Source organism: Rhopalosiphum maidis, chromosome 2 (assembly GCF_003676215.2).
Source record: "Rhopalosiphum maidis isolate BTI-1 chromosome 2, ASM367621v3, whole genome shotgun sequence".
In the NCBI taxonomy this organism is placed as follows: domain Eukaryota; kingdom Metazoa; phylum Arthropoda; class Insecta; order Hemiptera; family Aphididae; genus Rhopalosiphum; species Rhopalosiphum maidis.
This window is the reverse complement of record NC_040878.1, coordinates 14,521,508-14,536,650: the sequence shown is the minus strand read 5'-3', so window position 1 is coordinate 14,536,650 and position 15,143 is coordinate 14,521,508. Positions and strand designations below refer to the sequence as shown.

The following is a 15,143-nucleotide window of genomic DNA, read 5'->3' as shown; positions in this document are numbered from 1 at the left end:
TATCGTGAAGGTTTATAGTTAATTATTTATAAAATTTCATTAAAAAAAACTTAATTAATTTGTTATTTTTTATTTAAATTTATTCTTTGATTTTTTACATAGGTAAATATTTTTGTAGATACAGGAATTTAAAACTTTTAATTAAAAATATTATAATAATTTGTACTCAAAATAGTGCTAACAAAATTCTACATCACAAAGTTCTCTTCAAGGTTTATCACTACGCAGTGCTTAAACAATTTATGACTAACTAAACTTTTTATAATTGTACAAATTTAACGTTTTACATTAGTTTGAGATTCACAAGATTAATAAAAAAAACAAAGTTTCTTAGAATTTATCCGACGTGTAAAAAGTTACGAAAACATTACCTCTACAAATGCTTTTTATAAGCCAAATGTACTTTTGAAAATACCTACGTAGAAAATAATATTAAAATTAGTCACACAGTAATGTTAAACAGAATAATAGACACGAAAAGCCGCACAATTGCCAAACCTATTTATTTAATTTGTAAACAACCAAACAAAAAAAAAGAATTTAATGTGTCATTTTAAATCCAAGAGTTTTCGCATTAATTTTTATTTATTAGTATTATCATTATTATTATTATTGATTTAAAATGTTCATTTTTTAATATGTTTGTTATATTATAGGTATATACATATATAGCAAATATAATATATTACTTAAATAATTATGATTTTAAGTTACATATCTTATTTTTAAAATACATTATTATACTTAATCATATTTTAAACAAACATAACAATGGAAAAAATTACCAATTAATAAATGCACAGAATAAATGAGAAATATAGAAATATAATTTCAAGGATGATTAAGCTTTCCAAACTTATACTTGATTTCTGAGAAGTACTTATAAATTAGTCTATAATTAAAATGTGCCACTTAAAATTGATGCTAACCTGAAAAATTAAAATTAATTTTATGTTTTTATCTAAATGTTTCATTAGATAATTTGAACATAATACTAAAACTAATTTTCCAACAAATTGAACTGTTTTAAAATAATACTAATTTATTTTTATTAATTAACTTATACACTTAGCAAATTAATTCATGCAAATAAAATTTTTCTTTTAAAAATATATTAAGAAATATTCTATGGAATATATTATTTTCATCAAGCTTTTCGAATAAAAATAGAGGTAGTTATTAATAAGTAAATTTTTTAATGTGTAAAAACATGATTAATAGTTCTCGCTAATTATATACATGAGAATAATTATAAACAGATGATAATTATAAATCTTATAAATAACAATATTTTATAACAAAAAAAAAAAATCATACAAAATCTACTAATGAGAACCAAATTGATTTGTTTTAATTGGTTGGCGTTCTGTAATAGTTTTCAAGTTGGCTAAATTCTCTAACACAATTTATTTAATTATTTCACTTTTGGATTTCATAAAAAATATACGTAGGTATCTCGTTTTGTTTTTGTTAAACATATTATTTTAAAAACAGAAATAAAAATGATTTATTCTTTTGTAATATACTTTAATCTACCTTATAGCGAAAACTCTGTGTAAATATATTATCTGATTTAGAGCAAAGGGATTTTTTATATTATAACACTTTAAGAAGAGTAAAATAATAAAAAGTAAAATATTATTACTGTGACTGTGTGTAATGAAAATTGAAAAAATATTGTGTAACTATAGTAGTTGAATATTTTTCAAACTCCTCAGTAGTTTGCGTAAAAACCGCAAAAAAACACAGAATTTATCAAAGAATAAATAGAAACAATCAGTTTTTCTAAAAACCTTTATTATCTAAATTTTAACATTTAGTTTGTTTAGTAGTTGAGATTCTAGGTTAAAAATAAATTAAAATACAAATCAAATAATATACTTAATTCTCAAAATATTAAGTGTTAATATTATAGTATTAATAATATTAACAGTTTAACTGTGTCAAATATTAGGTATTCTATACCTATTAGTTTTTCTTTTTTCATATTTTATTGACATTTATTTCAAACTTAATCCTTCTAGTGTATAGATATGTAAATAGGTGTTGCAACAGCGTGTGCGTAGTATACGAATTGTTACGATTTTATAACGTAATATTGAAACACGAAGAGGTGTAAAATTAAATAAACAATTGTCAATACAATTATTGTTGGTGATTAGATAGCTTAACAGTGCAGTGATATTATTATTTATATTAACCAAAGTCAATTAATTTAATTCTGTGAATCCATCCATAAGACATTGAACCATTTTGAGGGGATATTTTTTGTAACATTATCATACGAAACTATAATACGGGTTTAAGCGGTATTCGTTTAATTATTTCGTAAAAATTGAAAAAACTATTTTTAAACCATTATTTAAATATAAGGTTGGATGGGTTTTTTCTGTAACCCATGTGATTAGATAGTCTGTTATTAATGTTTAAAAGTAACATTGAAGCTATTGACAGTGATACAGTGTCACAAGATTGAATTCCTTAACATTTGAGTGACGGTTCCTATACTGTTATTGCATTACCTATACCTAAAACTAGTAATTTTTATTATTTAATTGGATTTTCTTACACATTTTAGTTTTTAACTATGAAATTGATTTTTTACCAAATAAGTTTGGTAAAAATTTTAGTTATGAAAAGTAAAAGTTACCTATTTAACATAATTGCATATTATTTTAGAATAAAATATAATAAGACATAAAATAAAACTAACTACACAACTATGAGATATGAATATTTATGAATGGTTTGAAAATATCAAGAGTATGACGTAAACAAGTATTTTTAAATGGCGTCTAAATAATTGAAATATAAATATAAAACATTAATTTTACGCATCGTTATTTTGTTTTTATTTTAACAATATTGCTGTCACACATAAGAGCATTCGTATTTCACATCTCATTCAACTATAATAGTATGTCGTATAAATTATAGAAAACATTAACAATTTGTACAGTTTATGTTTGTTTTAACGGAGTTTAAGACTCGAGTTAATTTAATATTAAATATAATAATTGTTCATATAATGGCTGAAAAAATATAAAAAGTGGGTATTGTAATTTGTTCGACGATTAGTAATGTTACCACTTTTATATTCGTCTAATATTAAAATATTATAGATACGTATACTTAATTGGTTTTTGTAAATCAACTTTTGTGTCTTCTAATTCATTTTCAGAAGTATAATATACAGTGGAACCTCGATTATCCGGGGTAATGGCGGGGAGGAGGTCACACGGATAAATGAAAACCACGGTTAATCGAGACTTTTTATAATAATGTAATTTTTTTATTTAATTATAATTATAAATACATACATACATACAATTTTATCATAAAGCAATTTTGAAATGTTGTATTTAATTATAATTAGAAATATATACAATAATGTTATACATCTGCAGTCCAAACTTATTTTCTAATTTTCGGAAGAGTGAGCTCGGTTAATCGCGAACACGGATAATCGAGTCACGGATAATCAAGGTTCTACTGTATATTATCTAATTTGAAAACTTATAATATCTGTACATTCGAAAAATGTGCGAAATAATTAGGGTGTTATTTATTGGAAATTGTATACACATAGATTTTTCAAAAACGTTGAAGGATTTAACCTTCAACGGCCCGTCGACGGCAGGATAAATAATTTGTATTTTTAATATTTAAAATAGTAAAATGCATTATTATTATTATTATTATTATTATTATTATTTAATATAGCTACGAATTAAAATTAACAAAATAAAAATATTTTAATTTTCTTAAATTAATAAACTTTTATATTATAATATGTATACATACTTTTTTACGTTTATTTCTAAACTAGTTACGTCGTGTAATAACGTCATTAATCTGATTGGGTTCAATTTGGACATTACCTTTTTATTTGTTAAAGAATTCAAACAGTTTTGTTTAGCTAAGGAGGGCAGTTAAACAATATTCCCACATACGTATCAAAATCGTGTGGAATGTATAATTCGGAACTTTGAAACGTTATACGTCGAAACACGAAAACAAACGATTTACGTTATCAGCTGCTTGCAGTTACTAGTTAAACCAAACGTTGTCTTTGAGTAAGTACGATATATACGCGTAATTGATACTCTTCCGCAACCGTGATTGCAAGAGCGTTATAGCGATCTTAAATTACAATATTATTAAGTATTAATATACTAAGTCCGATGTCTGATCACTGTTGTAGCACGCCGAGTATCACTCGAATGTGTAGTTTTGTCACTAATAATTTACGTCCATATTGTCTAAAGACGCCGAAATGGGCGCTAATCGAATTACGACGGTTAGAGTTATCGAGTTTGTCAAATTTACTTTATAGGTAAGAAGATTACAATACTAGAATATTATAGCTGCCTTTGGTAACCATATAACTATTGCTGGTTATGCTTTAATGCACATTATAATAATTAATAATATAATATTTTAGACCGCATAACACTGCTGTAGTTGTTGTTGTTCTATCAAAATCTAGTTTACACAAGAAATAATAATAATACATTTCTATAAATAAGCGAAAGTATTAATATAATATTAAGAAAAAAATGTTTCGTCTCTTAAAGAATTCCGGCTGTGTTCGGCTGGCGCGATAAAATAATAGACTTTCGGCTTTCGATTTTTCGTTTTGTTTTGTATTTTTATATACAAATTTCACGGTTGATCCACATGAATGGAATCATTCATTGATGATTTTTCATGAGAATAAAATTGTATAAGCATTAAAATATTATTCATATCATTCCGTTTGATGTTTTAAAAATGTGTGTCGTAAACTCGTAAAGTTTGAAAACATTCGATATGCGTACATCTTGCCAAGTGTTGGATGATCGTTTATTTGGATTTTAAAGTCTACGCGTGTGTTATTGTGTATGTGTTATAAATGTTGTTGTTTAAAATATTATTAATAATTCAACAAAGTTATATACGCAATGAAATAATTCTACAATATTATGTTTCACTATGTTTATAAAACTATAAGTTTTAATCTAGTTTACAAACGTCTGTAAAGCTAAATTCGAAACAATACTCGCAGCAATTTGTTTTATTCAAATTCGTTCTAAACTTTAGTGTTGAAAAAAGTGAAACTACAATATTTTTTAAATACTAAGTCTTCACGTTCGTAAGAAAAAAAGAAAATTGAACCTCGACGAGTCGTACTTAAATGAGTTTAATTCTTAAAAACCGTGTTTCGAGTCTAGGTCACTAAAAATAATATTAAGTAGATGTACCTAATGTATATTATACATTATTATGTATAAGTTTATGGACATGAGTACCATGAGAGTTTTTTTTTAAACCTAAAAACCATTAATCATCAAACCTTAAAATTTCCTGAGTATGTAGTAGATTTTATTTACGCGCATTTAGTGGTTTTCTTCGATTTCTCACCAAATACAATGAGACTCATATTTTTATGAATTCTATGGTTGTAGTCGTTTATTGAGGCTGTATCAATAGAGTGCAATGTACTTTCAGAGCAATTTTGTATTTTGTATCACTAAAAATTAGATTTCTGAAAAAGAATAACAATTTAAAACACAACATCGTGTTAAACCTTACTTATTTAGCTAACCTTGATAGCAGTCATACGCGCGTGTGTTGTTTGTATGTGTTTGATTCTATAAAATAGTTAACCAAGAAAATTTTCATAAACGAACTTGTCATTAGCGAGTTTGTTTTTTATTAGTTTTCAACCAGTTACGGTATATCAGTGATGAATAATGTTTGCACATCATAAACTCGATATGTATAACGACTTTCAAGTTTTATTATTTACATATTATCAGTTTTAAATTAATGAAAAGATATCAAGATAAAATATTATAATATGTTTAAGTGAATGTTTTTTATTTCTTTTTTAATATTACAAGTATGTTTTTCTTTGAATGTATTTATATTTTTCATCGTATTAAATATTAAATATATGAATCGTCGTAACGTTATTTTAATATCAAAGTCCATTTTTCTCACGATTACACAATATATATATAAAAATATATATAAGATACTTATACTTATTACCAGCTATATTAACGTCGTCGATCATCTTGTCTTAATATTTTATAGATGATTCTAATTAACTGTATACGTATCTGTTAATGAACCTACATATAAATTATATAAACTTGAAACGACTAACTAACGACAATAATGCTTATTTCTTAATTAGAATTAGAAATTAGAAAAAAAATTATGATGAATATTTTAGACAGTGGTATATACTAAACTTATAAATAAATAATTTCCCCGCATGCATTAAATATTTATATTTACTTCCATATAGGATTTACAAAATGCGCGAATTCGATAGAATAAATTAAATAATAATACCGTGTTTGGAATAGGTGTTACTATTATTATTATATACATATTTTACGATCTGATCGACTGATTCTACAGACGTTGATCCCGGATCGCTTTTATCTGAATTATTGCGAAACTGCATCGTGGTGACGAGCGAATTTCTAGGTAAGTTAAATAAAACGACTACTTATTATAATGAACCGTCTTCGCATACCGTTTTATACACTGTCGTTTTATATCACGACACGAGTGATTTTTTTTTCAATTTTTTGCTTTTTGTTTAACGACTGTTTGGCTGCGGTCTATCGTATCTTATTATATCGTGTGTTATATTGAGTTAAGTATCATAATCTCAGTTCGGGTACACTTTTCGTACACGTCACCATCAAAACGATAATATTGTTGTAACAATCTTCATCGTAAATAAAATGTCCAATCCACTGCACTGTACTACACATTTTATAGGTATTATAATCTTGTAGGTGCACGAACTAGGATTTATACATTGAAATTCGTTGTTTTTAATATTTTGGAATTTATGTCGCACATAATATATAATAATATATAAGTAATAAGTATATAACAATAAATATAATTTTACGTTACACAGTTATACGAGATTTACATACGAAATTACGTTTATCGTCGCGTTTAAATCTGTAAACAAAACTGCAGTGATTCACCAGTGCGTGCTCGTTGTCATTATAATATTATTTTAGTTTGTACGATAATAATAATAATAATGCCATATACTTACTACAGTTAGTACTCGCCTCTGCTGCCGATTGACCTATTTCGACGAAAACTGGTAATGTTTACTGGCCGTTGACTTATTTTTATTATATACTCATGGTGTGTACCTATATGTGATCGCGCGAGAAAAGGTAAAAACAAAAAATAAAAAATATTGATACGTTGACACATTTAAAGATATTATGTTAATTTTTCTTTATGTGTTAAGATAGTATATCGTGTCCATTGAGTCGGCACTCCGTTCCAGTAATATCTATATTAATATAATATAATATTATAATAATATTATGTTATATTATAAGAGTCCATTAGCATCCGTATTTTTAGCCATATAATATAACACAATCCCTTTTTGTACAAAATGTAAACATATAATGACAAATACTACAAATCAGTACGGAAAAAAATAATTTAGATGACATCGCAGTAAATAAATGATAGATTGAGGCATTTTTCGTGTCGAAGCGGTTATTCGTTGGTTAATACATAACTTGTACGCCTCCAGCACAGAAATAAAAAAAAAAACTGTAGTCAGGGACTATCTCAAAAAAATACATTTGTAAGTGCCTTTTAGATTCTAAAGCAACATATTTTTTTTGGAGTACTTATTGTTAAAATAATAATTGAATTTCGGACGAGTAATTGATGAGTTATAACTTTAAAAATATTTGTTTTATTTTATAAAATGCATAGACTACCTAGGTTTCAACAGCTTCAACTTATAACATATAAAAAAAAAGACATATTCTATACGACTAAGAAACATAATATACGATTACAGACAAAAAAATGATATTTATTTTTTATTTTTTACTTCTTTTAATTGATACATAGATTATTATATTTTTATATTTTATAACTCAAAATTATTCATATGTATTTTAAATCTCTATCATCACCAAAATCATGTGGTTAAAAGAGATCGATATATATATTTTTTATTCCTAATATTAGGTATTACATTAAAATATGTATATTTTTGCTATGTACAATAAAAATAAAAAACTTTAAACAAAAAAATAATTTCATTTTTGATGAGTAGAATTGAGTGACACGGGAAAAAATTTTGGTCCTCTACTTCACTCATCTATCCAATGTTAACATTAAAAAAAGTAAAAAAATTGTAACTATAGTTACTAAGTGTTAAAAAATGATTATTTTTAAATTTTATTTTATAATGACCTATATAATTATGTAAAAATATATTTTCAAAAAAAAATAATAGATTTTTAAATAATGAGGGTTCTTCGTTAAATTAATCAAATAAACTAATATATATATATAATACAGTAGAACATCGATTATCCGTGTTCGCGATTAACCGAGCTCACTCTTCTGAAAATTCAAAAATAAGTATGGACTGTAGATGAATAACATTATTGTATATATTTCTAATTATAATTAAATACAACATTTCAAAATTGCTTTATGATAAAATTGTATGTATGTATGTATTTATAATTATAATTAAATAAAAATTTTCAAAATTTCATTATTATAACATTTTACCTATGTATTTCTAATTATAATTAAATAAAAAAATTACATTATTATAAAAAGTCTCGATTAACCGTGGTTTTCATTTATCCGTGTGGCCCCCTCCCCGCCATTACCCCGGATAATCGAGGTTCCACTGTATGTATAAAATCACTTTGTTAAGTAGAAATATATTTTATTTATGTGTAGTCAATATTTTAAGAAGATTGCAAATTTTTTTTGCCTTTTTTTATTCAAAATTAATAGATTTTCAACGTACACATAAATCAGTATCATATCACGTGTCTTCGAAATCCGAAACGCGATACACTAAGTTATTTCTAATAATTAATTTACATGAATATACATGTATACCCACGGATACGTGTTGTATTTTTACAACACAAGTACATCAGTTTTAGACTTTTGGAGTATCTATAGGTACAGTTTTAGACGAGTCAATTTTGTGGCGTGCGGCGAATCCGATTTAATGCGTTTTTAATGTCGAGCTTGAGACTTAAGCTAAACGTAAGTGCCTACATACACTTTTCGACAACGGCGATCATAATAAATAACGACGAACCATACATACAATATAAAAATATTAAACAAAAACGAATATTATAATATTCACGGAGAAATACGATTTCTGCACCATCGTTACATTATGGTAAATAATAATATATATACTTACCTATATAGTAAACTTAACGAACGAATAAACACGATATTGGCATGATAGGTGAAAGAGGTGCATGCTGCTGTGTAATATAGGAATTCGGCGTCGGCGTCGCAGATGTTACGGGTGGCGCGGCGGGGTACAATAAAAAATGATGATTGCCACGATCAGGTGCCAAGACTTAAAATTAGTCGGAAACAAACAACACGTGTACGAAATTCTTAGGTTTTTTAAACGGTTTACTCTAAAAATAAACAAAAGAAAATTCCATTTTTTTTACCTCATTCTCCGATCTCCGGCCACTCGCCGCCGACGGACAGTATATATTAAGTTATGACGTTTGTCTGTCATAGCGCGGACGTCTCGGTGAGCAGCATAGCGTGCGCCATAAGAAAAAAATTGTTATTATTATTACTACAAATCGTAAACAAAACGACACGTGGACTAAAAATTATGGACGATATTGTATTTTTGGCCGTAGTTTATATTATATACCCAATAAAATGCAAGAAAATCTTTAATCTTTATACGTTCAAAGTATATTTTATTGTCACCCCAAAAAAAAAAAAAAAATTCATATCGGTACGGGAAAACAGAATAAAATCGTAATTGTTTTAAATATTTGGGGTATTACATTACATTGTTGTAGTTCTAATTGGTTTCCCTCGCGCGATTGTTATCAAAATGTACTAAAACGAAAAAAAATTAAATAAACCTGGAACAACAATACTTTACTATTTATCTATACATAGAATATTGTTTTATATAAGATACAATCACACATAAATAGACTTAAGTGTCGGATATTTTTTTTAGGGTTTTCACTATTTATATTGATAAAAAAAAATCGTGAAATTTTATCGTCAAAATTTCCCGATATAATTGGACAATAGTCTGTGAAATTTCCTATTCATAACATATTCTGTTCTGCATGTATATTGTTATAATGTAAATTTATCGTAAAATATATTAACGTATATCATAAGCTGTTTTATAATCATTAATCAAGCAAAACAATATTACGCCCGACGTCGAAAACCAATCGCCGTCTGCTGTGGCCTGTCCAGTAATGCTGTAGAATTCAGCCAAATCACTTGCAAATGATGAGTCCCAATAAGAACGCTGTGATTTCTTCGATTCGGTGATAAAACAATATAGATCAGTTTGCAATATTGCAAGTGTTGTCTGGTGCAGGTAATGCGTTAAAAATCAGATCATCGTCATCGGTTACGAAGCAACTACTCGTAGTATCAACGGACTCGACCAAACCGAACGCCGTGAAGGATGACTTCACCCGTCTACCGAGGAAATCATTTGGATTTCGATGTCGAACACATAACGTTTGATGAAAACAAAGCGAACGAATTTGAGTGCATTTCTATGCAAGTTTTGGCCGATGTTGAGAATAGATCAACAAAACCAGCCTACGTGCACATTTATTTAGATCCAATAACTAGCACCAGTCATGGAACTGAGTCCAAAGTATAAATATTATATATTTAAACCTAAAAAAGTTCCTAATGGCTTAACGGGTTATGTTAGGTAAAAATATTTTTATATTGTGTAATTTCAAAATTGTAAAAAAAACAAATTGACAGATGGAAATAAATATTGAATTTATCAAAAAAAGAAACATGCCAACGGCACGTAGTGTTCCCAAGCGGTCACCCATCCAAGTACTAACTACGCCCGACGTTGCTTAACTTCAGTGATCGGACGAGAACTGGTGTATTCAACGTGGTATGGTCGTTGGCAATTTACTGATAGAAAATAATATTAACTAAATACCGTAATTAAATGTTTAAATTTTTCGGTGGTGGTAAGACGAGAACTGAATTCAGTTAATTTTCAATATTTTTAAAAAAAAACACTATAAAAAAGCAAACACAACATAGAAAAAAAAACTGTTAACGAAAATGTGAAGATTAATAAATGATAAATAAATAGACGGTTTATGATATAATAATACATGGAATGTTTATTCGGATAAGAAAAGAATTTACTTGAATATAATTTAACAATGATCTTTGTAATTAGATTTTATGTGTATTATAACTATTAGAATGAGAATCGATTTAACACGAAATACATCAGAAAATTGAAATGATTTTGCATCATCGATCTTAATGTGCAATACACAATTTGTAATATTATACAGTAGTGATGTAACGTTCTTATTTGATAAAAAAAGTAGCCCTATAAAGTACAACGAATGTCGTTAGTATTTCCAGAGGAAGGATGGTTATGGTTATATTTTGCTCATCCATAGTCATTTTTTTGTTTTTAACCAGATTACTTATTAGTGAATAGTGATGATGTTAAAATTCATTACCTACTGTGTTTGTACTAAATAATACACATATTAGTATTCATAACTATACAAAGTACTGAAAAATCCATATAAAATATGTTACTTTTTACCTACCTAAACACTTGTAAAATTTACTACTTATACGAGTTATATGCAAATTATAATAATTAATACAAAAATACCATACATATTCAATATGTGTCACCTATTCATAGAAAATTCTTGGGTATGCTACTAACGAAAACGGAACGTTTGACTAGTACACAGCGTTTTGCTACATCTAATTCAGTTAAATAAATTTATCTCGTTACCTTATCTAGATAAAATCGTCGTTTATTTATGTTAAATTACAAAATAAGTGTCAAGCTTGAAGCTGGTATCTAAGATAGAAATTATAGCTATCTAGATAAATTTACGTGGTCATTTAAATTATTTAGCATATTTTATTAGTAATTTAAATTATGCAAATATTACTAAATTATATTTTTTTAAGAATAAGATATAAAAATATAACTTATTTCTATGTAGATAATATGATATTAAATTGTTTCATTATTTGAAAAAAAAAATATATATATATATATTTGAACACAATATTGCATTGGTACGGAAGTAAGCCGTACAATTTTATAGAAAAAACAACACATAATATTTATTATTTTCGTCACGAAAATATCAACTATGTATAAACTAAATAATAATATCTATAGAATTCGCGCATTTTCGCAGAAATTCCATCCAAAGTACCATCGGTTCTACGTTCTACGATAATATCTTTGCGTATCAGCACGCCCGGAAATGTGTGTAAACATCGTGTTAATTGATTTTAGAAAGTCGATTACACCATGCCGCCGGAAGTTGTAAATAAGTATATATTATACTTACCAAAGTAGCATATGTCATCGCTTGCGAACCTCACGAGATGCAGCAGCCGTGTATTAAATATATAGGGTGGTTTCCTTTTTAACATTAGTCATTTTTTCAGTTCACAGATTTAGTTTCCTTGAATCAATTTTGTATTATGTACTTTTTTTTCGTAAGCCACATTAAACAAGTGCAGAGCGTGGGTTACTTTTTGAATTGAAGAAGTATAATACGATCTATAAATCTCTATACAGTCGTAAATCTATCTGTTCGCTAACGTGGTGAAGAAAATATAATAAATAAATACTTCCATAAACTTATGGGAAAAAAATATAAAACCAAAAAAAAAAAACACCGCAACTACTCGTATATTGTGTTTACGTTTATTTGACGAAATAACAGTGTGTTGTACGTGTTACCGAATAAAAATCACCTTGTATATAATATATTAGGAATCGCCGCGTGTTTACTGTATAATTACTCCATCGTCTGGTTTTTGTGCCAATAAGCCCGATCGAAAGAACGTTTAATATTATTTTAATATTGTTTGGAAAATTGTGCGATTAACTAAATGTTTACGCAAGTTTTTTTTTATCCCGTTCACGTCCACGTTATGTTTGTATAAAACAAAGAGCTTTTAATTATTTAAAACGCTAAACACTTCAACCACCCGAATCACCTATAACATAATTATAATAATACGGATTTTGGATTAACTTATTATAATATACAATAAATACAAAATAAATAACAGTGCGATTTTAAATGTATATGTATTGCTGGAGACAGCGCAACTATAATAACTTTAATGGAATGATATAATAATGGAAATAAATCGATAAAAAATGTTGACGATTCTTACAAAAAATTGGTGCACACCACTGAGGTAATATAATATAATATAATTTATAATTATTGCTGTATTGTTTACAGTAAATACGATGACTATTATACGGGTGCATATTATAAAATGTGTATATACGTATAATGGCTAATCTCGGAGCCAATAAATATTTCGACGGTTATATTCTCTCATGCGGATTCCGAAATTTATATCGTCCACGGTGTCGTTTACACGGTCGTAAATTTATCGCACGTAAAGTGAAACGGTTTTATTTTTTTTTATTAATATTTCGTCGAGTTTGAATTTACGGCCGAATCACGTGGAGCGTAGTTAGAATAATAATATGTATGTAATAATATATATATACCTATATGGCGCTATACGTATATTATAACAACCCGACGACTGCCATATCCGATTTCGCGACTTAATGTACCTGCAACGGTATACCTATAATAATTGTTTAATTAACAGTATAAGAAAGTGCATTGTATTGTACACGCTAAGCGTCGAAGCTTTAGTACAACTCCCTAAAACATGTATAATATTATATTGCTTGCACGCGGTATATGGCCTGCCGTGAATAAGACGACGATAACGACAACCGCTACCGCTACACCATCTGGAAATCACAGAATCGTATATATTTAGTGTTCGGTCTACTGAGATGTATAACACGCGCGCACTGCCATTTTAAATGTCGTCGTCGTCGTCGTCGTGTTTCCAACTGTATCGGATGGATTTCCGAATGACGCGATTGTAATTTATTGTTATTTTTATTACGCGCGCAGCTTCTAGATTTCGTTACTGCGGTATACAATAATTGCAGTCTACGTAACCGATAAAAGTAAAAAAAAATATCGTTTTTCGTATAAAATACACGGTAATAGCTTTTTGGAAATTTCCTTACGACGGCGAATAACAATATTTTGGTTTCAAATTTTTTAATTTATTTGTAGTCACCCGGCTCTTTATAATAGCGGAAATATTATCAGTTGTTCCTGAGCAAATCCATTATACCATGAGATTTTACTACAGTAATATGATCGTCGTCCCCGTGTTTATATAATATAGTTTATAACAATTAATATTACGTTCAGTCGTATTGTAAAATGTATGGTTGCAGTAAAGCAGAAATAATCCCTCAGAAGTTGTTTGTTTATGATTTCTCAAATTTCGTAACCGACATAGCGATATGGGCTAACGGGTCGGAACAACATTGTAAAAGTTTTCATTACTATTGTAATATTATATAAACATTTGTCAACTTGGCCAAATATTTCGTTAATGTTTTGATTTGTTTGTTTGTTTTTTTGGGGGATGGGGGTCCGCGTAACACCTGTTTTTTTATTTCCTTCTCGAGATAAAATTAAATATTTGCACCAGTATAATATGTACATTGTACTTGTATATAATATAAACAATATTATTTTTGTTGTGTGAAACAGTCAATCATTGTATATGTATTAATTGTTCATAACTAAATCAATATTAACATTTGAGACGATTATTATTATTATTATTATTATTTTTAATATTACTTTAATATCATATTATACAGAGAAGAGATAAAACCATAGATGAGTTATTATACGCTTATACCTAAATTAATTGGTATATCCAACTACAGCTTTTTATCAATACTATAGGAGAAGAAATCCTCAAATGATTTATAGATCTAAGAAAATCAAATAACAAATACATAATATTATAACATGAGTTTGTGAGTATAAAACTGCAGATATTGGCGTACTTAAATCGTGGACATAAAATATTAATCTTTCTACCGAATAATTAATAGTATAAACAATAGATACCTCGAAAAATGTTTGGTTGCTTATATTTTATGTTAACTCAACTATGTAAATGCAATGGATTCGAATAAAATTCCATCGAAC

The 15,143-nt window shown here is 27.4% G+C and overlaps 1 protein-coding gene and 1 non-coding gene across 2 annotated transcripts in view; one reads left to right on the top strand and one right to left on the bottom strand.

Annotated features, from left to right (window-relative positions):
- The window catches only part of LOC113555218 (growth hormone secretagogue receptor type 1-like), a 148,093-nt gene that overhangs the window by 88,352 nt on the left and 44,598 nt on the right, over positions 1-15,143 (top strand). The window lies entirely within an intron of this gene.
- LOC113555327 lies at positions 10,862-10,980 on the bottom strand. Its single transcript, XR_003405351.1, has one exon. It is a non-coding gene; the product is annotated as a 5S ribosomal RNA (ribosomal RNA).